Genomic DNA, 25,336 nt, shown 5'->3' with positions numbered 1-25,336 from the left:
GAATGTAGCATGAAATGACGAACCCTTCAGTTTGACGCGATGTCCAGCCAGTTACATTCATCGCTGCTGCTAGACGTTGCAGTTACATGCAGTCAATTTTGCACCCTGTCTACCACCAAATTATTTACAGATTTAAACAAGTATCCTTCCTGAATAAAATTTTCACCCTGCAGCGGAGTGTCCGCTGATATTTGGTTTGGAAGGTTGGAGACGAGGTACTGGCGGAAGTAAAGCTGTGAGGAGAGGGCTTGAGTCATGCTTGCTTAGCTCAGATGGACGGGGTGGGAGATTTTCTCTCCTCAGGGACTGGGTGTTGTGCTGTGATCATCCTGTCATCCCCATTATCGACCGTGCAAGTCGCCCAATGTGGCGTCGCACTCAGTAACACTTGCACTCGGCGTCCGAACTTCCCGCCTGGGAACTACCGGCCACTGACGCCATACGATCGTTTCCATTTTGAACTCGCTTCGGCGGTACATATATTAAAATTGGAACGATACAGAGAAGGTTAGCATGGCTCCTGCGCAAGGATGACACGCAAAATCGTGAAGCGTTCCACATTTTCCTCTGCAATAAAAAACTGAGTCAACGCCTCAACACTGAACTTGCACGGGTGTCAAGGGACATCCGCACCGAACAAATGCAGCGAGCAATATCGAAAAAAAATGAGAACAAAAAAAAAAAGATGTTAGAGCACTTGCCTGCGAAAGGCAAAGGTCCTGAGCTCGAGTCTCGGTCTGGCACACAGTTTTAATCTGCCAGGAAGTATCTTCCTGCTATACAGAGATGTCCAAGAAGATGTAACCACTTACATGGAATTAACCTTTTTTTTATGGCGGGACCTACCAGTCCCGATAGATTCTGAGTGGAATGACAAAACTCAACAGCCCGTTACGCAGTAGGGACAGAAATGTAATGTCCCATTCCCTACAGTTAATGCCTTCTATGCTGCATGTCAATACAGTCTACACGCAATTCTGAAGCCTATACATCAGCCGTGAATGTGAACAGCTGTGCTACAAATGGCTACTTGGTGTGTGAAACAACGCTGCAAGGTTACGTAAATAAAAGTATGATTCATATGTGAACTGAGGTGATTGATAATTTTTATGTAGTAGCTTCACGTATACCAATGTTAATCTGGATAAAATGTCAAAAACAGTACCCGTGTAACATTTAATTATAACATAAATTATAACTGAAACTTAGCAGTCCCCTTAGCTCCAGGTCACTGACTTCACTTTCTTCCAAATTAAGCATGCAGTTTATCCAGGACCCAGACAGATGGAACAAAGATTGAAATTGGGGCACTGATAGCTTTAAAAGATTATAATGAACACATCGATGGTGTACGTAAATTACAGGTATTAAGGACACTTTATGAAACAGACAGAAAGTCAAAAAAGTATTGGCACATATTGTTTTGTGCAGTGGTGGAAATGACCCACATGAATATCTGCATTTTATACTTACTCTTATTCTTACTCTCCTGGCCCCACAAACCGCAATCGGTTTTTGGTCTCATAAAGTAACCTCTTCCACAGCATTCTGTCTTCGGTATCTTCTTTCCTTGCTCCCAGCACATGGAGACCCTTCGCAAACTGGTCTCTACCTCTCATTTTCGGCCTGCCTAGAGGTCTTCGTTCTTCCAGTTTATTCTCAGAGACTTCTGTCAGTAAAGAACCCTGCTCTCTTCTACTCTACTGGCCATTAAAACTGCTACACCACGAAGATGACGTGCTACAGACGTGAAATTTACCGACAGGAAGAAGATGCTGTGATACGCAAATGATTAGCTTTTCAGAGCATTCACACAAGGTTGGCGCCGATGGCGACACCTACAACGTGCTGACATGAGGAAAGTTTCCAACCGATTTCTCATACGCAAACAGCAGTTGACCGGCGTTGATTGGTGAAACGTTGTTGTGATGCGTCGTGTAAGGAGGAGAAATGCGTACCATCACGTTTCCGACTTTGATAAAGGTCGGATGGTACCCTAACGGGATTGCGGTTTATCGTAACGCGACATTGCTACTCGCGTTGGTCGAGATCCAATGACTGTTAGCAGAATATGGAATCGGTGGGTCCAGGCGGGTAATACGGAACGCCGTGCTGGATCCCAACGGCCTCGTATCACTAGCAGTCGAGATGATAAGCATCTTATCCGCATTGCTGTAACGGATCGTGCAGCCACGTCTCGATCCCTGAGTCAACAGATGGACACGTTTGCAAGACAACAACCATGTGCACGAACAGTTCGACGACGTTTGAAGCAGCATGGACTATCAGCTCGGAGACCATGGCTGCGGTTACCCTTGACGCTGCATCACAGACAGGAGCGCCTGCGATGGTATACTCAACGACGAACCTGGGTGCACGAATGGCAAAACGTCATTTTTTTTCGGATGAATCCAGGTTCTGTTTACAGCATCATGATGGTCGCATCCGTGTTCGACATCGCGGTGAACGCACATTGGAAGCTTGTATTCGTCATCGCCATACTGATGATGGGGTGCCATTGGTTACACGTCTCGGTCACCTCTTGCTCCCATTGACGGCACTTTGAACAGTGGACATTTCAGATGTGTTACGACCCATGGCTCTATCCCTCATTCGATCCCTGCAAAATCCTACATTTCAGCAGGATAATGCACGACCGCATGTTACAGGTCCTGTACGGGCCTTTCTGGATACAGAAAATGTTCGACTGCTGCCCTGGCCAGCACATTCTTCTGACCTCTCACCAAGTTAAAACTTCTGGTCAATGGTGGCCGAGCAACTCGCTCTTCACAATACGCCAGTCACTACTCTAGATGAACTGTGGGATCGTGTTGAAGCTGCATGGGCAGCTGTACCTGTATATGCCATCCAAGCTCTGTTCGACTCCATGCCCAGGCGTATCAAGGCCGTTATTACGGCCATAGGTGGTTGTTCTGGGTACTGATTTCTCAGGATATATGCACCCAAATTGCGTGAAAATGTAATCGCATGTCAGTTCTAGGATAATATACAGGGTGATTCAAAAAGAATACCACAACTTTAGGAATTTAAAACTCTGCAACGACAAAAGGCAGAGCTAAGCACTATCTGTCGGCGAATTAAGGGAGCTATAAAGTTTCATTTAGTTGTACATTTGTTCGCTTGAGGCGCTGTTGACTAGGCGTCAGCGTCAGTTGATGCTAAGATGGCGACCGCTCAACAGAAAGGTTTTTGTGTTATTGAGTACGGCAGAAGTGAATCGACGACAGTTGTTCAGCGTGCATTTCGAACGAAGTATGGTGTTAAACCTCCTGATAGGTGGTGTATTAAACGTTGGTATAAACAGTTTACAGAGAATGGGTGTTTGTGCAAAGGGAAAAGTTCTGGACGGCCGAGAACGAGTGATGAAAATGTAGCACGCATCCAGCAAGCATTTGTTCGCAGCCCAGGAAAATCGACTCGCAGAGCTAGCAGAGAGCTGCAAATTCCACAATCAACTGTATGGAGAGTCCTACGAAAAAGGTTAGTTATGAAACCTTATCGTCTGAAATTGGTTCAAGCACTGTCTGCAGCTGATAAGATTAAACGAATCGATTTCTGTGATTTTATCCTTGCTCAAATGGAAACAGTTGAATCTTTCATTTCAAAGATCGTGTTTAGTGATGAAGCAACTTTCCACACTAATGGGAAAGTCAACCGTCACAATGTCTGTATATGGGGCACTGAGAATCCGCGGGAAACAACTCAGTTTGAACGTGACTCGCCTAAGGTGAACGTTTTCTGTGCCATTTCAGCCAATAAAGTTTCTGGTCCCTTTTTCTTCGAAGGTGCTACTGTAACTGGACTACAGTATGTGGAGATGTTAGAGAATTGGCTGTTCCCTCAGCTCGAACAAGAAGCACAACAATTCATATTTCAGCAGGATGGAGCGCCACCACATTGGCACTTATCTGTCCGTAACTACCTGAACGTCAACTACCCGAGGCGATGGATCGGCCGCCAGGCAGCCCGTGACAGAGCACTTCATCACTGGCCTCCAAGAAGCCCTGATCTTACCCCCTGCGATTTTTTCTTATGGGGGTATGTTAAGGATATGGTGTTTCGACCACCTCTCCCAGCCACCATTGATGATTTGAAACGAGAAATAACAGCAGCTATCCAAACTGTTACGCCTGATATGCTACAGAGAGTGTGGAACGAGTTGGAGTATCGGGTTGATATTGCTCGAGTGTCTGGAGGGGGCCATATTGAACATCTCTGAACTTGTTTTTGAGTGAAAAAAAAAACCTTTTTAAATACTCTTTGTAATGATGTATAACAGAAGGTTATATTATGTTTCTTTCATTAAATACACATTTTTAAAGTTTTGGTATTCTTTTTTAATCACCCTGTATTTGTCCAATGAATACCTGGTTATCATCTGCATTTCTTCTTGGTGTAGCAATTTTAATGGCCAGCAGCGTATATACGTGGTCGGCCCATCTTAGTCTTCCTGTCTTGGCTTTTGCAATCACATCTGGTTCAGGGTAAAGCTCCCTGAGCTCCCTGTTCTTTCTTCTTCGCCATTCTCCTCTCTCATAAATTGGTCCCAATATATATCGCAGTATTTTATTATCAACAACTTTTATCTTTCTCTCCGTGTATTTATCTATTCTCCAAATTTCCGCCCCACATTGTAATACTGAAATGAGTACGGTTTTGTATATTCTTACTTTGGTTCATCTTGAAGAAATTTTGGATGACAGTAATTTGTTGAGTGCATATGATGCTCTGGATGCAGCTTTGATCCTCGCCTCTATTTCTTGCTTCTCATCGTTTTTGTTGTTTACGCCTAGATTTCATACTGTGACAAAAAAGGAACACTTCCATTGACTGCTTTCAAACATAGTACTCCACTTGGTCTACTCGTACTTGGAAAGAAAATGTCCAAAAAACTCGAGAATGCCTAAAACGGACCAAAGTTCTCCTTTTTCAACCCCAAAGAGAAGAAAGACAACATTTTTGGTATCAAAGACGTGCGCCTTTTCAGAGTACAGGATCTCATTGACCAGCATCTGTCAATTCAAGAGACACGTGTGGGCTTTGCTCATCTTCAGAGGTGCAATATAGACCCCCACTCAAAGTATTCAGACTGTAATACTTTTTGTGTTAATAAAAAAAAAACAGATTGGTTTTATAAGAATCACCATAAGCAATAACTCTAGTTGTGATCGTTTTGTGACTATAATCCAGTCAGGACATACCTTTCCTCTAATACTGTGTGCATTTTAAAGACTTTGTATATGTTTTTAAATAAAATAATTTGCTATTAATTCAATGACACTTCATGAAGTATTACAGTAAAAATTTTAATCCCTTATTTTTGTATTTTTTACACTTACAGTAAATAATAGAGTAACTTTTATTTTATTTTATAGTTTTTATTATTTTCTATTTATATTTTATTCTTATTTTATTTTATTTATTTAATATAAAAACAAGCACTACGTACACAAGTCCAAATGAAGCTAGACACTTTATCGATCTGTACTCCTTGGTTCTCAATACGTGTGCAATCTTTTCACCATACAGCCGATAGCTCGTTCACACAATTCCATAGGTACAGAGTGGACAACTTGTGTTATGCACTATTTAAGGTCTCTGATGTCAGTATGTCTTGTAGTATGCACACGTTCTTTCAGTATTCCCCATAGCCACAAATCATGAGGAATCCATCAGGTGACCTTGGTGGCTACAGTAGAGGTCCACTGCTTCCAATCCAGCGTCTACCAGTTGTTTCAAGATTATCAACAACAAAATTCTACAGCGTATCTAGGTAGGAATCTACCGTTATAGTTTGATCATTGAAAAATATGCACTGAGTACTCCAGACTTCGAAATACTGCACCGTGCAAGGACGTTCACAAGCCCAGTGGAGGTTTGAACAAAAAGAGGCAGTCTAGCGATCTATCGTCGCAATCCTTTAAGATGAAAGGGAACGAGAGAAGAGAGGAATGAGAACTTAAATTCGCATTAGCGATGGGTACTGCTTATTTGCTGTGAAACGACATTACAATACCATGCAGAGAGAATTTGAACATTTAGATGGCAATGAAAAAGCAAAAAATTACAACGATCGACAAGAGGGATTCATTGTCCTGTACATCAAGAAGTAATTTCTGCTAAATTTGCAAGCATGGAGCACTTGAAGAAATGTGTGGTACGAATAGCAAAATTCCTCAAGTCAGTTGCAACAGTTCTCAACTGAAATGAGTGAAGTGTATGGAGACCAAAGTACGTTGGTTAAGTCAAGGGGCATGCCTGGAACGATCTTTGGATTTAAATCCAAAATTTATGAAGGAAAAAGGAGTGCAGAAACGAAAATTAGAATTTCCGGAATGGACTCCAGACTTTTACGTGGACTTGACTGCACACTGCTCACTGTAAAGCAATGCAAGGTAACTTCTTCCTGATTTGATGGAGATGCATTTAAAAAGAAAATCCCATTGTAGAAGGGACACACTCTGACAAAGATAGTCCAGTTCCCTAAGCTCACTAGCTTTAAAGAAAGCGCAAGGTTTGAAGAATTCGTAGTGGCCTTGCAAGAATTAAAAGGATAGTTTTAGAAAGGTTTTCAGGACATTAGCAATCTTACAACTCTTTTCGAACTATTTTAGAGATTGTTTGCTGTTTCAGTTGAAAGTGCCCCTGTACATGAGCAGACGTAGCTGACTAACCTGCAAGATAATTCCAGATTCAGTGATAAAGCTTTTATTAAAACTGTCCTGGACGTCTGGGGTTGCTTTCCTCAGGTAGATTTTCCAAGTTGCAAAAGTGCTACAATATTTTAAGCGACTTATCTGTGTGAAAGACCTTTTGTCGGTTAAGAAACTAAATAAGTCACGATTACGTGGCAAGTTCGGTGCGAATCTTTCACAAATTGGCGGCGTCTGTCACTATGCTGACATTTCGTACCAGATAAAAATTATGTCTTCAGGGCGCCAAAAATAATTAAATACATCTGAAAATTGTTTTGTTTGTGACCTATGTTGTTAAGAAATGTGAAGTATAAAACCAGGTCACATGCAGTGCGGCTGCACTGCCATTCCAAAGCGGCGCGTTCACTGTTTTCCGCTAATCCCCCTCCTCGCACTCAGACAGCGTAGCGTAGCGGTGGGGGAAACGTGCCAGCCTTTAACAGCGCTACTGGCAGTCGGGCCGTCCCTAATACACTACTGGCCATTAAAATTGCTACACCAAGAAGAAATGCAGATGATAAAGGGTATTCATTGCGAAAACATATTATACTAGAACTGACATGTGATTACATTTTCACGCAATTTGGGTGCATAGATCCTGAGAAATCAGTACCCAGAACGACCACCTCTGGCCGTAATAACCGCCTTGATACGCCTGACCATTGAGTCAAACAGAGATTGGATGGCGTGTACAGGTACAGCTGCCCATGCAGCTTCAACACGATACCACAGTTCATCAAGAGTAGTGACTGTCGTATTGTGACGAGACAGTTACTCGGCTGCCACTGACCAGACGTTTTCAATTGGTGAGAGATATAGAGAACGTGCTGGCCAGGTCAGCAGTCGAACATTTTCTGTATCCAGAAAGGCCCGTACAGGACCTGCAACATGCGGTCGTGCATTATCCTGCTGATCCTGAGCCACGGGTCGTAACACATCTGAAATGTAACGTCCACTGTTCAAAGTGCCGTCAATGTGAATAAGAGGTGACCGAGACGTGTAACCAAAGGCACCCCATACAATCACGCCCGGTGATATGCCAGTATGGCGATGACGAATACACGCTTCCAATGTGCATTCATCGCGATGTCGCCAAACACGGATGCGACCATCATGATGCTGTAAACAGAACCTGGATTCATCCGAAAAATGACGTGTTACTATTTGTGCACCCAGGTGCGTCGTTGAGTACACCATCGCAGGCGCTCCTGTCTGTGATGCAGCGTCAAGGGTAACCGCAACCATGGTCTCCGAGCTGATAGTCCATGCTGCTTCAAACGTCGTCGAGCCGTTCGTGCAGGTGGTTATTGTCTTGCAAACGTCCCCATCTGTTGACTCAGGGATCGAGACGTGGTTGCACGATCCGTTACAGCAATGCGGATAAAATGCCTGTCATCCCGACTGCTGGTGATACGAACCGTTGGGATCCAGCACGGCGTTCCGTATTACCCTCCTGAACCCACCGATTCCATATTCTGCTAACAGTCATTGGATCACGACCAACGCGAGCAGCAATGTCGCGATACGATAAACCGCAATCCCGATAGGCTACAATCCGTCCTTTATCAAAGTCGGAAACGTGATGGTACGCATTTCTCCTCCTTACACGAGGCATCACAACAACGTTTCATCAGGCAACGCCGGTCAACTGCTGTTTGTGTATGAGGAATCGGTTGGAAACTTTCCTCATGTCAGCACGTTGGAGGTGTCGCCACCGGGGCCAACCTTGTGTGAATGCTCTGAAAAGCTAATCATTTGCATATCACTGCATCTTCTTCCTGTCGGTTAAATTTCGCGTCTGTAGTACGTCATCTTCGTGGTGTAGCAATTTTAATGGCCAGTAGTGTATTTTTGTCGTATCTTGCGCTCGAATACTCCTTGACGTCCACTGTTTCCTTTACAATCATCGGTCACAGGCCCGGTGCCCACAAATTTCTGATGCAGTAGGTGGATAGTAAAACGGCTTGGAGGAGCCTTTTGAAACAATTGTTGAAATTTTTTTCTTCCTGTTGAGGGTGAGCCAAACAATTCCACCTACGTTGCCACCTTCCTTCTCTCTTCCAAAGGAAGTGTGGTGGCCATCTATAGTCTGTAACAAAAGAAAATTTAATATTTTTAGTACTGTGTGAGCGGTAATATATTTTTGGATGACGCTATATTTTACATGCAGAATAAGTGATATTTCCTCATTTTCTATTCTTTATGAAGGTTCACCCATTAACAACCCTATAAATTCGTTTTCAACACTGTGGTAGCAATTACGCTGTAATTGTGTTGCTGCGCTGTAGACATGTTTACACCAAAATCAATGACAATGAAACTTCATCACATCAAGGACGCTACTTACGACTCCTTGAAGGTTCACGTCGCTTGTTTCCTCCACTCCTTGGACGCCCCATCTCTTAGCCATCAAGGAAACTTCTATACATATTGACTGAAAATAAGGGAGCCGCAAACGAATCAGTTAAAGAAAACAGAAATTATTTAACATGGAAGTTTAAGGTTTACGAACAAAAAACGAAGGTGATGAGGAATAGTTGCATAAAAATACCGATTAGGTACGGTTTTTACAGCAGACACAGTACAAAATTGTGCTACGTAGAACTGAAAATATCATAAGATGGTCGATAAAAGAGCTGTACTGCCGTCAAATATTAGCATGTAATTGAGGTACAAGTTTCTGAAACTTTTATCTTTGAAGGAAATCACTGCACAGTATGGAAGTGGAAAGTAGACTGCGTGAAATCGGGAGAAGAAGTAACTGGAAGGTCCTATTAAAGATTATGTTAGAAATTAAGTGGACCGGTAAAATGCTAAAATGCAATGTACTGGAAATAAAAGTTGAGGTACATCTGTAAAGAAAGTACAGAGGAGAGGAAGCGATAACTTAATGTGACATTTACTGTTGCACACAGGCATTCTGTATCTGGAACTGGAAGAGGTGCAGAGAAGTTATAACGTAGCTCGAAGATACGTCGTGATATGCGAAACATACAGTATTTTGGATGCAGCAAGCGTGTTGGAGCAGAAAGAGTAGTAAATTAAGTTCTAGGTAAAACACCCTTTCATATTTATTCTGCAGTCAGTTACTCCAACGTTTCGCGTGCTCTATAGCCTTCCTGAACTTGTGTGTCATTCAGTCACTTTGCTCTTGTAGCCGCGTGCGATGCGGTTATCTTTCGACCTGGCGAGTCCTTTCTTCTCGCTATCAAGCGCACTCAGACACTGCCGGCAGATATTGGAAAAAGCATTTATTCACGTTCTACTTTTATATTTCTTTGGCTCATATCGTTAGATTTACCCACAGATCGCCCAGTAAGGAACTCTGGAGACAATTGATGTTCGTCCCAGTTTTCCAGACCATACATTTCGTCCCGTTACGGACGACTGGCTCGCTTCCGCACAGATGTGAATAAGTCTTACCCTTTCTGTGGTTTACATCGGGCTCACATACAGTTTTCAGCATCTCTTCTGGGTTTATGCAGGTGGCCGTGATTTGCAAGCCAATGGATAATACAAACAATAGCTTTATTTACTTCGGCTAGCTGTCTGCAATACCAGCGGAAAAGACAACAGTGTCTCTACATGGTCGACGCTCTTCGATCTGCAGCCGGCCGGTGTGGCCGAGCGGTTCTAGGCGCTTCAGTCTGGAACCGTGCGACCGCTACGGTCTCAGGTTCGAATCCTGCCTCGAGCATGGATGTGTGTGATGTCCTTAGGTTAGTTAGGTTTAAGTAGTTCTAAGTTCTAGGGGACTGATGACCTCAGCAGTTGAGTCCCGTAGTGCTCAGAGCCATTGGAACTATTTTGCGGCGAAAAGCTGAGCAGGAACAGACCGCTGCAACATCGTTAACGTGCTTTCGGCCGCACATTTTACAACTTTTGCCTGTGGTTTCACTCATAAGAGTATGAATTTATAAGTTTCATAAAAAAAACCAGAAGAAATAGCGGGTGATCAAAAAGTCAGTATAAATTTGAAAACTGAATAAATCACGGAATAATGTAGATAGAGAGGTACAAATTGACACACATGCTTTGACTGACATGGGGTTTTATTAGAACCAAAAAAATACAGCAGTTCAAAAAATGTCCTACAGATGGCGCTTCATCTGATCAGAATAGCAATAATTAGCATAACAAAGTAAGACAAAGAAAAGATGATGTTCTTTACAGGAAATGCTCAATATGTCCACCATAATTCCTCGACAATAGCTGTAGTCGAAGAATAATGTTGTGAACAGCACTGTAAAGCATGTCCGGAGTTATGGTGAGGCATTGGCGTGGGATGTTGTCTTTCAGCATCCCTAGAGATGTCGGTCGATCACGATACACTTGCGACTTCAGGTAACCCGAAAGCCAATAATCGCACGGACTGAGGTCTGGGGACCTGGGAGACCAAGCATGCCGAAAGTGGCGGCTGAGCACACGATCATCATCAAAGACGCGCGCAAGAGATCTTTCACGCATATAGCAATATGGGGTGGAGCGCCATCCTGCATAAACATCGTACATTCCAGCAGGTGTTTATCAGCCAGGCTGGGGATGATGCGATTCTGTAACATATCGGCGTACCTCTCACCCGTCACGTTAGCAGTTACAAAACCAGAATCACACATTTCCTCGAAGAAAAAAGGCCCGGTAACGGTAGATGTGATAAATCCAACCCATACCGTGACTTTCTCGTCGTGCAATGGAGCTTCCACGACAGTTCTAGGATTTTCGGTAGCCCAAATTCTGCAGTTGTGGGCGTTGACAAACCCTCGGAGCGTGAAATGAGCGTCGTCGGTCCACAACACGTTACTCAACCAATCGTCATCTTCCGCCATCTTTTGAAACGCCCACACCGCAAATGCCCTCCGCTTCACTAAATCGCCAGGTAACAGTTCATGATGCCGATGGATTTTTTACGGATAGCATCGCAGGATACGCCTCAGTGCCAACCAAGCAGTAGTGTATGGAATGCCGGTGCGACGTGCGACTGCACGAGCGCTGACTTCCCCGCGCATAGACGAACCCGCTACAGTCTCTATTTCTTCCTGAACTGTCTCAGCAGCATTACGCCTTGTGCTCGGTCGGCCACTACGGGGTCTATCGTCTAAACAACTCGTGGCTTCGAACTTCGAAATCATTCTCGCCACATCTGCGTTTTTCAACGGACCTTTACCCTTTCGAATCCCCTTCCTATGGCGATAGGGTCGTAACGCTGAACTAGCACATTCCCCATTCTGATAATGTAGCTTCACTAAAAGCGCCTTTTCAGGTAACGTCAACATGCTGCGACTGCTGTCGCATCTGATTCTCTCTCTCTCATTACAGCTCCTTATATACACATAAATGATAATTAAATGAACACCCTAGCTGCAAACAGGCGTTGATATACTTCATTGGGGACGTTGAAAATGTGTGCCCCGACCGGGACTCGAACCTGGGATCTCCTGCTTACATGGCAGACGCTCTATCCATCTGAGCCACCGACGTCACAGAGGATAGTGCGTCTGCAGGGACTTATCACGTGCACGCTCCCCGTGAGATCCACATTCCCAACATGTCCACACCACTACATTCGTAGTGCGCCTAATAGATGTTTGCCCATCATACTCATTACTCGTGGCAGATTAATCTACCAAGTCCCGTACGAGTTCGGGCATAGCGTGTGCGTTCGCACAAGAAGGTCAATGGCTGGGAAGCCATATTTTAACTATATATGACGGTAGTATCTGTTCCCGAAAGAACAGTTACCGTGGATGACCATGCAGCTTTGCTAGAAATAAATGATAGTTAAATGAACACCCTAGCTGCAAACAGGCGTTGATGTACTTTCTTGGGGACATGTTGAAAATGTGTGCCCCGACCGGGACTCGAACCCGGGATCCACTGCTTACATGGCAGACGCTCTATCCATCTGAGCCACCGCGGGCTTGGTAGATTAATGTGGTAGATTAATCTGCCTCGAATAATGAGTATGATGGGCAAACATCTATTAGGAGCACTACGAATGTAGTGGTGTGGACATGTTGGGAATGTGGATCTGACGGGGAGCGTGCAAGGGATAAGTCCCTGCAGACGCACTATCCTCTGTGCCCGCGGTTGCACAGATGGATAGAGCGTCTGCCATGTAAGCAGGAGATCCCGGGTTCGAGTCCCGGTCGGGGCACACATTTGCAACATGTCCCCAATGAAGTACATCAACGCCTGTTCGCAGCTAGGGTGTTCAGTTAATTATCATTTATTTCTAGCAAAGCTGCATGGTCATCCACGGTAACTGTTCTTTCGGGAACAGATACTACCGTCATATATACGTTTTATACACGATTGTCATGCGCAGTCACTGACGTTTTGCTCTCCAGCGCCATCTGTCGGACATTTTGTGAACTTTGTTTTTTTTTTTTTTTCTAATAAAACCTCATGTCATTCCAAGCACGTGTGTCAATTTTTACCTCTCTATCTACATTATTCCGTGGTTTATAAAGTTTTCAGATTTATACTGACTTTTTGATCCCCCGGTATTTTTTTTATAAAAATGTCGGTCGTATTGAATTGGCAGTGAATATACTACGAGTTTATAAGTAAAAATTGTTCTGCAGAACAGGAATTGCTGAGAAGCAACTTTCGTAACTTACTTTCAAAATTGTATTCTATATCAGTTACAAATGCGAAAACATACATAAATGGTATTAGATGCTCCTCGACAAATGAAACGTAATCAATAGAACAGTTTGCTGTTAGATTTGACGTTACTAAGAATATTCTTCGTAATTATAGAAAAATCTTACGAACTCAACGTACACAGAGGTGCCAAGCCATGGGATAGCAGTATGCGCATATACAAATGACGATAGGATCCCATACACAAGGTATGAAAGGGCAGTGCGTGGCTGGAGCTGTCATTTGCGCTCAGGTGATACATATGGAAAGATTTCCGAAGCGCTTGTGGCCGCACGACGGGAACTAACAGTCTTTGAACGCGGACTGGTAGTTGGAACTAGACATATGGGACACATCATTTCAAAAGTCGTTAGGGAATTCAATATCCCGAGACCCACAGTGTCAAGAGCGAGTTGAGAGTACACGTTTCAGGCACCGCCTCTCTCCACGGACAGCACAGTGGCCGACGACCCTCAAGAAACGACCAGGAACAGCGGCGTTTACGTATTGTTGTCAGTGCTAACAGACAAGCTACACTGCGTGAAGTAATCGCAGAAATCAATTTAGGACGTACAACGAACTTATCCGTGAGAACAATGCGTCGAAATTTTGATGGGCTATGGCAGTAGACGACCGAAGCGAATGACTTTGGTAGAAGCACGGCATCGCCTGCATCGCCTTTCCTAGGCTCGTGATCATATCGGTGGGATCCTAGACGACTGGAAAACCGTGGCCAGGTCAGATGATTGCCGATTTCCGTTGGTATGAGCTGATGGTAGGGTTCGAGTGTGGGCAGGCCCCACGAAGCCATGGACCCAAGATGTCAACAACGCACTGCAGAAGCGGCATAATAGTGTGGGATGTAATGATGGAAGCTGAGGAAATGAATTAAAATTTGTGGTACAGTCCTAGAATCATTCAAAGAAAGTCTACGGTAAGTAACGCGTAAATACTCATGTCATGTAATATTAGTTAGAGACGAATTCAATCTACCGAGTACAGACTGGGATGTCGATGGATTCATTGGAGGGGATACAGTCAATCTTGCGAAGTACTTTTGAACACCTTTTCCGAAAACTGCCCTGAGCAGCTAATTCTGCAGCCCACACGCGATGGAAATATCCTAGTCGTTGTAGCTACAAACAGGACAGGCCTGTCGTCAACGTCAGTACAGCGGTGAGTATTAGTGATCACGATGTTATCACAGCGACTATCGTTAGAAAGTTAATAAATCATTCAAGATGGCAACGAGAATATTTTTGTTAGAAAAAGCAGAGAAGCAGTTGTTAGCGTCTCACGTAGACAATGAACTGCAGTCATTTAGTTCCAGTATGATGGACATAGAGGAATATGGGCAAAGCTTAAACAGACTGTAAATCGTGCTCTGTACAAGTGTGTGCCTAGGAAGTGCATTAAGGGCGGAAAAGATCCACCGAAGTTTAGGAAAAAATTCGTAAAATGCTGAGGAAGCAGACGATGTTGCACTCTCGGTTCAAAAGGAAAAATAGGAAAGATTTAGTCAGTTCTTTAAAAGATGCTAGTCTTCCCTCTGATTGTCTGCCTCTGTTGCTTGATATTATTAATCTCTACAGTATTCCGATAGATGGAACGATTATCCTTCTCAGAGAAATTCCTAAAAATGCAAGTAAGTAAAAAATGTCGTCTGAGTAGGGTCTCCCGTCGGGTAGACCATTCGCCGGGTGCAAGTCTTTCCATTTGAAGCCACTTCGGCGACTTGCGCGTCGATGGGGATGAAATGATGATGATGATTAGGATATCACAACACCCTGTCCCTGAGTGGAGAAAATTTCCGACCCAGCCGGGAATCGAACCCAGGTCCTTAGGATTGACGTTCTGTCGCGCTGACCACTCAGCTACCAGGGGCAGACACAACAATGGATATGACCCTTCTCTAATTAATACCATGCCACAACAGATAAAAAAATAAACTGAACAAACAACATCAAACTACACTCACAACTGACAGTGCCCCAGCAGTCAAATATGTAAAAATGCTATATCTTGGAATAGTATCTGACAAATTAGCAACACTATTCAAAAACACAGAAGTAAAAATTAGCTGCAGCACCAACAACAACCCAAGTAAGGAGCTTATTCACAATATAAAACCACCAGATTCAAGTCTTGATGCATCTGGCATTTACAAAATTACTTGCAGCCAATGTAATAAATATTATATCGGCCAAACAGGCAGAAATTTCAGAACCCGATTCAAAGAACATTTAGAATGCTACAGGCTTGATAAATGTAACAAATCAGCAATTGCAACTCACACTAAAGACACAGGCCACCCTTTGAAAATCGAAGACAACCTCGAAATTTTACACAAAATAGGAAAAAGTAAAAGAATGGATATCATGGAAGAAATGGAAATTTTCATACATAACACAAAGCATGGAAATAACATTCTTAGTGAAATAACCGTATTCAAAAACTCAAAATTCTTCAACAGTCTTAAGCCAGTTCTAACTCAATAGATTCAAGAAATGTAAATAATTGACTAGAACCAAGAATATCGATACAAAACCTCGATAATCGATACAGATTCACATGCTACAGTCCGCCATCTTGTGTTGTGTGTATAACATCGAAGCAATTTGTGCAGTGACAATCAGTGACAAAACATGATGTACAGTAGTGTAATGTCAATCAACAGCTCCGCCATTGCACCAGTGAAGCAGCAAGATGATGTAACTGTAAGTGATCAACTGTCATACAAAAGCCTTTCACACTATTTTCGTAACACATAACTGATGCAAATATATCTGCATCCGATACAGGCTGTGATATACATAGTCAACAACAAAGAAGAAAACCAGCAGAAGACATCACGGACTTCGATTTCTAGATATACACTGTGCCCCTCCTTCCCCCCAAATGCCACACCAGGAGATTAATCTAGTTTAAGACTGTTTATTTTTAAGTAACATTTCTCGATGTATGTGTGTATGTACAAACGCTTGAAGATGAAGAAAACGTGTTCGAAACGCGCTGCATTATGTTAGATTAAGCATGAAATAAAAAGTGACTGGTACCAGAAACTTGAAATAAATAATTTCCCCACACACTCACGGTTTACAAACATAGCCATTATGGCTGAAAATATGTAACTGAATTCTGACAAAATGAAGGAAATAACACTTTTGACTGTTATCCTCAAATGTAATTATTTTAGCCTCAATGATAAGCGATTTCAATAAGGTGAAGGCTTGACTGTGTGGAAATGCCTCCCTGGTTCTCTGGCTGACGCTTTTACTAATCATTTTGAGCTTAGTTTTTTCAAATCTTACCCTGTTTTGGCTAGTAATATTTAATTTTACAGACGGTATGTGGACGATACCATCGTCATATTCGAAGACGATGTGAATGATCTCATATCTCTTAGTGACTGTGTGAAGTGCTACCACCCGAAAATCAGATTTACATTCAAAATAGAAACTCAGTTCCATGAACGTAGTTTCCTCAAATTGAAATTGCTTCTAGCAGACGGGAAAAGTTGTTTTCACATCTATACGAAATCCACCACAACAGATAACATCTTCCATGCTTCTTCCTATCATCATTTTAAGCAGAAAATGGCATCTTTTCATGCTATGATTGTTTGAGGTGCCTGTTTCTCCCTCTGCTATTGCCGCAGAACTTAACAGCCTTAAGTAATTGCTGTCAACAACGGGGATCAGGCGAGTCTGGTGCAAAAATTATGCTATGATTGTTTGAGGTGCCTGTTTCTCCCTCTGCTATTGCCGCAGAACTTAACAGCCTTAAGTAATTGCTGTCAACAACGGGGATCAGGCGAGTCTGGTGCAAAAATTATGTAAGGCTAGAACTAGTAAGCTCAGCAGTTCTTCCTTACTTAATAAAGATGGTATAATGGGAAAAATATTTTACAATACTTTTCCTAGGTATGTCATATCGGATTGCCAACTCCTTACGAAAATATGTCCTCAATGTGGCATTTACCACTAATAGTGTTACTAAGTTGCTTTTTATACATAACGAGGGGCGAACACCGACAAAAACCTCAAATCTACGATATATAAAATTCAATGCAGCGTGTGCCCGAACTTTTATACAGGACAAACTGAGAGGGCTTTTAAAACCCGTTTTTGAGAGAACATACTCAACAGATGGTGAGTATTCTTATAAGCCAACTTCTGCAGAACATCTTGATAAATGAACAACACGCTTTCCTCTTCTCATCTTTGCTCGATATGGAAATTTTGCCATAGTCGACGAAGGGTGGAAATTGAATCTTTTAGAAGAAATTGAAATTTATAAACATTCCCGCCTTAACTCTAAGGATTTTCTGAATGATCAACTCGCACTGAAAATAGTTTTTTGATTGTGCAGCCTCTCTGTTAAGTGATTTACAGTAACCTACTTTGTCCAACTCTTATTGTTTCAGATTACACATTCTAAACTGGCTTGCTCACAGACTTTAAAGTAATTTTATTTTGTTGTTTCTATCCCATAAGTATTGATAACTTTTATGGAACATAGAATTTTTAGTTTCTGGTGACATCTTCTTGATATAGCCTCGAATTATCACTTACCCTTAATGTGTAATTGTCAAGCACTGACTTGCTGAAACGCCTACCAAGATTTATTGGCTCTCACACACTAGATTTACATGGCATTTAGAAAAGCTACAGGCACGTTTCCAAACGTCAAGTGAACGTGTAAATACGCGCTAGGGCCCCTCGCACCCCTTCCGGTCGGCAGCGGCCCATTCCCTGCTACGTGAAGCCGACTACAGCTGGGTTTTCTCTGCCTGGGGATTGGGTGTTTGTGTCGTCCTCATCATTTCATCAACATTCGTGATAGTGGCCAGATTGGACTGCGTAAAAAATTGGAGTGTGTAAAAATTGGGACTTTGTACGGGCGCTGACGACTTCGCAGTTGAGTGCCCCACAAACCACACATCGTCCGACTGCAGCTAAAGGCCTGGCCAGACAGAATCCGGCCTGCCGCTGAGACGAACGGCGCAGGGAGAGGCCGGGCAAGTCAGCGGCCAGGGACGCCACACAGGCGGAAAGGGCCGAACCCCATTATTAAGCTTGCTTGCGTAGTCCGATTGTCTTGGCGTTAGACGATTTGGAAGCTTCACGCGGGACACGTTACCTTTGTGCGTGCAGAAATGAGTAGCTCGCACTAGCGATACGAAATGGCACCAAGAAGAGGAGATGTTGGGTGCACGACATTAATAGCAAGAGAGAAAGCTTAGGAGAATACCATCATCTGTGTATTGATCTAGAGTCTGACGAAGATAGGTTCTTCAAATATTTTCGTATGTCGCGAGAATGTTTCGAGGAACTGCATCGCCTGATAAAAAGGTAGCACAGAGAAGTGCACAACGAACTGGAGAAAGCCATTGATACAAGGCACAGACTAGCCATTTGTTTGAGGTAAGTTTTACCATTTGTGGCCTCTTTGTGCTTCAAACAGAAGTCATATAATTTATTCCATTTCAGTTTTGCTGTATCATATGAAAGATTCGGCGGAGGAAAGTACTATCCCACAACGTAGTTACGAGCGGAGTGATAAATTTATCTGCAGTGTTTACGAATACAGGAAACGATAGTAACATCTAGTTCCATACGTCCCGCTAGAGAGAACTTTCTACTTAATAGATTGTTTTGTTTCATTGTATTCATAACATTGTCATTGAATTTAAAGGAACATATCTTTGGTCGTTAACTTACCTATTCGTTCTATCGACATAATTTCTTTTAATCTTTTCCAGATACCTGACTACAGGCGACAGTCACCGGACCATAGCTTTTTCTTTTCGGTTAGGACGTTCAACAGTCTCAGAAATTGTGAAACACGCGTGCCAGGCAATGTGGACTGTTCTACAACCCATGTATTTACCTACTCCTACAACAGAGATGTGGAGAAATCTGAAGAAGGATTTCTAGAACTTTGGGGGTTTCCGAACTGTCTTGGAAGCATATACGGAAAGCATATCGGGTTAAAATGCCCGAAGGATAGTGGATCCCAGTTCTTCTGTTACAAACAATTCTTTTCGCTGGTTCTCCTGGCGATCGTTGATTCGTACTACGAGTTTACAGTAGTTGATATTGGAAATGATGGACGCCACAGTGACAACACTATTTCTGAGAATTCAGCTTTCTGTCAAGAGTATATCGAGGGCAAAAAGTATTCTACCTCCAAATCAGGATCGCGTGTATCATACAAAAAGTTGTATTGTCTCACCTCCTCTATAAGTCTTTCTGTGTTCATGATGCATGCACTACGAGCTGCAAGACAAAAACCGCCTCACGCCGCTGCTTCCAGTGTGACCGCAGAGCAGTTGAGTGCGCCAACAGAGGCAAGCAGCCGCTCCGGCTTGCGGCGAATCTGTAATCTGGCGGCGGCCGGTGAGGCAGGCCGCGTGCCGGTGCGTCAGAGCCGTACTCTGTGTGACCGCCGCCGTACAATAACGAGCGATTCAACAGTGCGGCCTGCCGGCTGCGGTTCAAGGCCACAGCCCGGACGGCCAGGCCGCATTCTGTCTGGCCAGGCCTTAACTTACATGTGTATCCCACTAACGCGTATCCAGCGGCCTGCCTCGGCTCAGAGATAATGAACTGTTCAACGTGGCCCATGGCGACACCATAAACTAATAAATGCTGCGACCGTTCCTGTGAAACGGAGGCTGCGGATTCCCTTCATCATCCTCATACAATCCAAGCTTGTGTTCTGTCACTGTTGCTACCTTGCCACATTCCTTCAATGCTAATGCGCACCGAAAGACTCTACTATACGTAAGGATTTGTGTCTCATTTTAAAACAATTTACTTCCACATTATCTGTGGTTTGCTATTATGAATTCAAAAATGGCTCTGAGCACGGGATTTAACTGCTGAGGTCATCAATCCCCTAGAACGTAGAACTACTTAAACCTAACTAACCTAAGGACATCACACACATCCATACCCGAGGCAGGATTCGAACCTGCGACCGTAGCGGTCGCGCGGTTCCAGACTGAAGCGCCTAGAACCGCTCGGCCACACCGGCTGGCAGAACGACAGCATTCTAGACACAAAAACAGTATGCTGAGCAATAGGTAAGGCACTTCTATTTCAGGGCAGATCTCACCTTGCGTTCTTATGCGAACAATGTGTTGTCAGGAATGTCAGGTGTCGTACTAACAAGCAGATTGATTTTCGTTGCACAGTGTTCGTAATTTCAAACAGTTATTTCCTTCCGAGTAGAGCAGTAATTTATTTTGGTGGATGTCCTTAATCAAACATTGCACTTCATATCACCCAACATTCATAATGGTTCGGTACTGAGTTTTAGTTGTATAGTTTTCATTGAGCACACAATTAGTTTCTTTTGGCATTTAATTTGATTCATTTTCTTCGTTTTAAAATTTTGCTTTCATGCAGTTTAAGGTACACTGTTCCCAAGCGCAACACGGGGCCAACAAACATTTAGTTTTGCTCGGCAATTAAATACATTATCTAAAGTACACGTTAAATGAGGAGAAAGTTTTCGAAATCAGTGTATTCAGTTTTCTCTTAGACATTTTTATAGAAAACTTATGTATTGTTTACCCACTACCTCGCAATCCTTCCCAGTAGCAGAACCTGACTCTGAACAACCTCCCGTATTATATTAGAGAACTGAATAACACCTCCAGCCTCAGAAGACAGTTAATGAGATATCTACTGAAGCAACAGTGATTACCATTGTCCCTGTAGGCACTCGTTGCCTCTGCACATCCACCTTTCCAAACAGGGCTTCCTCATTTTTCAGTCTTCTTAGCTAGTGCAGTTCCCTTAAATTTGCTTCCGCCAGAATCGTTATATCAGAAAACATCTATTTTGAACTTCTACATATTTTTATATCTACCACTATCATTACTGTTATTTTGCCATTATTTCAGCCGTAGCACTAGTAGAAGTATGCCAGTATTAACTTTATTAGTTCATAATATTATTTATTCACATTGTCTCTAGAGGAACTGAAGCCATTTTAAAATCATTTGTCATGGTCTGATGTAAGAGAGGGCCCGATGGCCCTTTTCATATCGGGTTAAATAAATAAAACAAAATAAATTAGTTGGGCAGTTTGAATTCGTCTTTGTAGCTCCTGTATCATTTGAAACTGACACTGTACATGTCATATCCCCCACCAAGATATATATGCTTTGCTCTCATCACTTCATTCTACTGTTTGCGTAGTCCCTTTTGATGGAATTTGAAAGTGAATTTCATGCGGAGGTCACGATTCACGTGAGCTTTTAATCAGTTGGATAACAAAAATGAAGCTCAATCAGGCGTGTTGCTCGATGGGATGATTTAGGTCGAGTCCAAGTGTAACGTATCATGACAACGTTCGTAAGGAAATGAGCAGAGTTTCTATTCTGTGCGATAAAGGGCAGTAATCCTTAAATGTGGAAAACGTAAGGTAATACCCACAACAGAAAGAAAGATCGCGGGAGTATCTTTATTACAAGAATAGTACATGCACTCATTTACTTAGTGCTTCCATCGCTACGACTCTATCGTCTTCGAAAGTGTTTCTGAAGCCTGTCACATCGTTTAAATATTTAGTGGTGAAACTACGAAGAGGTATACACTGAGGTGACAAAAGTCACGGGATACCTCTTAATGGTGTCGGACACTCTTTTGCCCGGCGAATGCAGCAACTCGTCACGACATGGACTCAACAAGTCGTTGGAAGTAACATACAGAAATATTGAGTCACGCTGCCTCTATAGCAGTCCATAACTGCGAAAGTGTTGCCGGTGAAAGATTTTGTGCACGAACTGACCTCTCGATTATGTCTCATTGTAAGTAGGCTGTTTAGGTTTTCTTATTGGCAACGTTACGTAGCGATCTGTATGAAAGTCACTGGCTGTGCTGTGTGCAGTCTGTGGCTAGTTTGCATTGTTGTCTGCCATTGTAGTGTTGGGCAGCTGGATGTGAACAGCGCGTAGCGTTGCGCAGTTGGAGGTGAGCCGCCAGCAGTGGTGGATGTGGGGAGAGAGATGGCGGAGTTTTGAAATTTGTAATACTGGATATCATGAACTGCTATATACATTACGACTTTTGAACACTATTGAGGTAAATACATTGTTTGTTCTCTATCAAAATCTTTCATTTGCTAACTATGCCTATCAGTAGTTAGTGCCTTCAGTAGTTTCAATCTTTTATTTAGCTGGCAGTAGTGGTGCTCGCTGTATTGCAGTAGTTCGAGTAACGAAGATTTTTGTGAGGTACGTGATTTGTGAAACGCATTGGTTAATGTTAGTCAGGGCCACTCTTTTGTAGGGATTTCTGAAAGTCAGATTGCGTTGCGCTAAAAACATTGAGAGTCAGTTTAAGCACAGTCATGTATAATTTTTCTAAGGGGACGTTTCATCATAAATATTCGATGGCATTCATCTCGGGCGACCTGGAGGCCAAATCATTAGCTCGTAGTGTCCAGGATGTTCTTCAAATCAACCGCGAACACTTGTGGCCCGGTTAAATGGCGCATGGTTCAAAAATGGCTCTGAGCACTATGGGACTTAACATCTGAGGTCATCAGTCCCCTAGAACTTAGAACTACTTAAACCTAACTAACCTAACAACACACACACATCCATGCCCGAGGCAGGCGCATTGTCATACATAAAAATTCCATCGTTGTCTGGGAACGTGAAGTACCTGAATGGCTGCAAATGGTCTCCAAGTAGCCGAACATAATCATTTCGTCAATGATCGGTTCAGTTGGACCACTGCGTTCAATCCATTCCATGTAAACACAGCCCACAGCATTATGGGGCCACCACCAGCTTGCACAGTGCCTCGTTGGCAACTTGGGTCCATGGCTTCATGGGGTCTGCGCCACACTCGAAACCTACCATCAGCTACTATCAACTGAAATCGAGACTCATCTGACAGTTCCACGGTTTTCCTGTCGTCTAAGTTCCAACCAATATGGTCATGAGCCCAGCAAAGGTACTCTCGTCGATCGTATACTACTACAGCCCATTAACGCCAAATTTCGTCGTACGTCCTGGCTTGTTTTTAAGGGTTTCTCGTCATGGTTTCCTCGACGTCGTTCTCGACGGGACGTTAAACACCAGTCTCCTCCTCCTCCTCGTTCAGCGTTGACCTAACATCACGGACAGAATACCCATTCCTTCTAAACACCGTTGTAATCACCTGACGACGGGACCATCATCGAATGCTTAGGAGTTTTATCGAATTTGATGCAGCGAGTTAACTGAGAACTTATAACCCACTCCGACGCGAAAGACTTCTTAGTCGTATGTGTATGTCTGTATTAAGACAATCATTATGTGAACGATAACCTTTTACTTGGCTATATACGTTTCGATCAGTTTATGCGAAAGTGGCCGGATACACTCTTCAGAACCTGCATATACAGGGTGACACACCGGAGACAGACGGTTTTGAACTGCTTAGTACTGAGGGCGCGGTGGTGGTAGGTGGTCGTGGTGGGGATAGTTCTGATCCACACAAGACACCATTTCATTTACTCAGTCACTATGGAGCAGTGGGGCTTGCAACGTCGAGTGTTTGTCTATGACAGTTTCGTGAAAACTGGTGAGTCTATTACTGCTACGCAGAGATTGTTTCGTGCGCGGTTTAATGTCGGTCGACATGGAGCTGTTCCGAGCCGTAACACAATCCTCAGATGGGTGGAAAACTCCAGATCAACTGGAAACGTACTGGATAAGAAGCATCCTGGCCCGAGACGCAGAGTAACGACTCCAGAAAATGTTGAAAGGGTAAGGCAAGCGGCAGTCAGAAACCCAGGACGGTCAGCTAGACGTCATGCTAGTGAGTTACGAATCAATCGTGAATCGGTTAGACGAATTTTGCATGAAGATTAAAATTCTATCCCTACAAAATGCTCATTGTCCAACAACTCAAGGAAACTGATTTTGCTGTACGAGAAGACTTCGCTTACAGAATGCAAGAGATTTTGGGATCGAATGAAAATTAAATTTTATTGATGAACGATGAAGCTCATTTTCATTTAAATGGGACCGTGAATGAGCAAAACCTACGTTACTGGGCTCCAGAGCAACCACACCTTATCCACCAGAGTCCTCTACACTCAGAAAAAGTAACAGTCTGGTGTGCTCTTGGCTCTGTTGGCATTATTGGACCCCATTTTTTTTGAAGAGCATGGAGCCACAGGTACTGTTAATTCGGTTCGTTACATTCATATGCTTGAAACATTCTTGAAACCAGAACTAAGAAGACGACGAATTCCTTTAAAATGCGTTTGGTTCCAGCAGGATAGGGCAACATCGCACACCGCAAAAACTTCAATGACAGTTCTTAGACGCATGTTTCCTGGCCGAATTATCTCACGTTTTGGCAATGTTCCTTGGCCTCCCAGGTCTCCCGACTTGTCAGTATGTGACTTATTTCTGTGGGGGAACATTAAGAACTGTGTCTACAGCCACAAACCACGAAATTTGGACGAGTCGAAGAATGCGATCATTCAAGAAATTGCTGCCATCCCTGCAGAGATTTTAGTCCGTGTGATGGAGGATTTTGGGAAGAGACATGAGTTCTGCATTCGAAATGATGGACATCACCTTGACGACATTATTTTTCACAAATAACTTTTTTAACTAAAATGGCAAATAATGAGCTTTGAATTTGTTTAAATAAACATGCATTAATTTTAAAGTTGGCTGAGTATTATTTCATTAAAAACCGCCCGTCTCCCGTGTGTCAACCTGTATTTAAACGAGTGAACTCCGCAACGCACTCGAGGCTCTAAATGCATTTAAGGCATTCAGTACCTATCAAGCATTATTCTCGTGAAATATTCGTAAATTACTTTCCTGTGCTGTATTCCAGTGTTACGTGAAGTCCAACGAAACTTGAGTCTCCGCCCACCCCACCCCCATAGTGGAGTTCCTGCCGCTGCTGATGCTGACAAATGGCACCCAGACGTGGGAGCTACGACGG

General features: G+C 43.2%; 1 non-coding gene across 1 annotated transcript; it reads left to right on the top strand.

Annotated features, from left to right (window-relative positions):
* The first annotated feature begins 458 nt into the window (after nt 1-458).
* On the top strand, nt 459-565 carry LOC126420169 (U6 spliceosomal RNA). The gene has a single exon (XR_007576032.1). It is a non-coding gene; the product is annotated as a U6 spliceosomal RNA (small nuclear RNA).
* Nucleotides 566-25,336: the final 24,771 nt, after the last annotated feature.

This window comes from Schistocerca serialis, chromosome 9 (assembly GCF_023864345.2).
Source record: "Schistocerca serialis cubense isolate TAMUIC-IGC-003099 chromosome 9, iqSchSeri2.2, whole genome shotgun sequence".
NCBI lineage: Eukaryota > Metazoa > Arthropoda > Insecta > Orthoptera > Acrididae > Schistocerca > Schistocerca serialis.
This window is presented reverse-complemented; position numbering and strand designations above follow the sequence as displayed.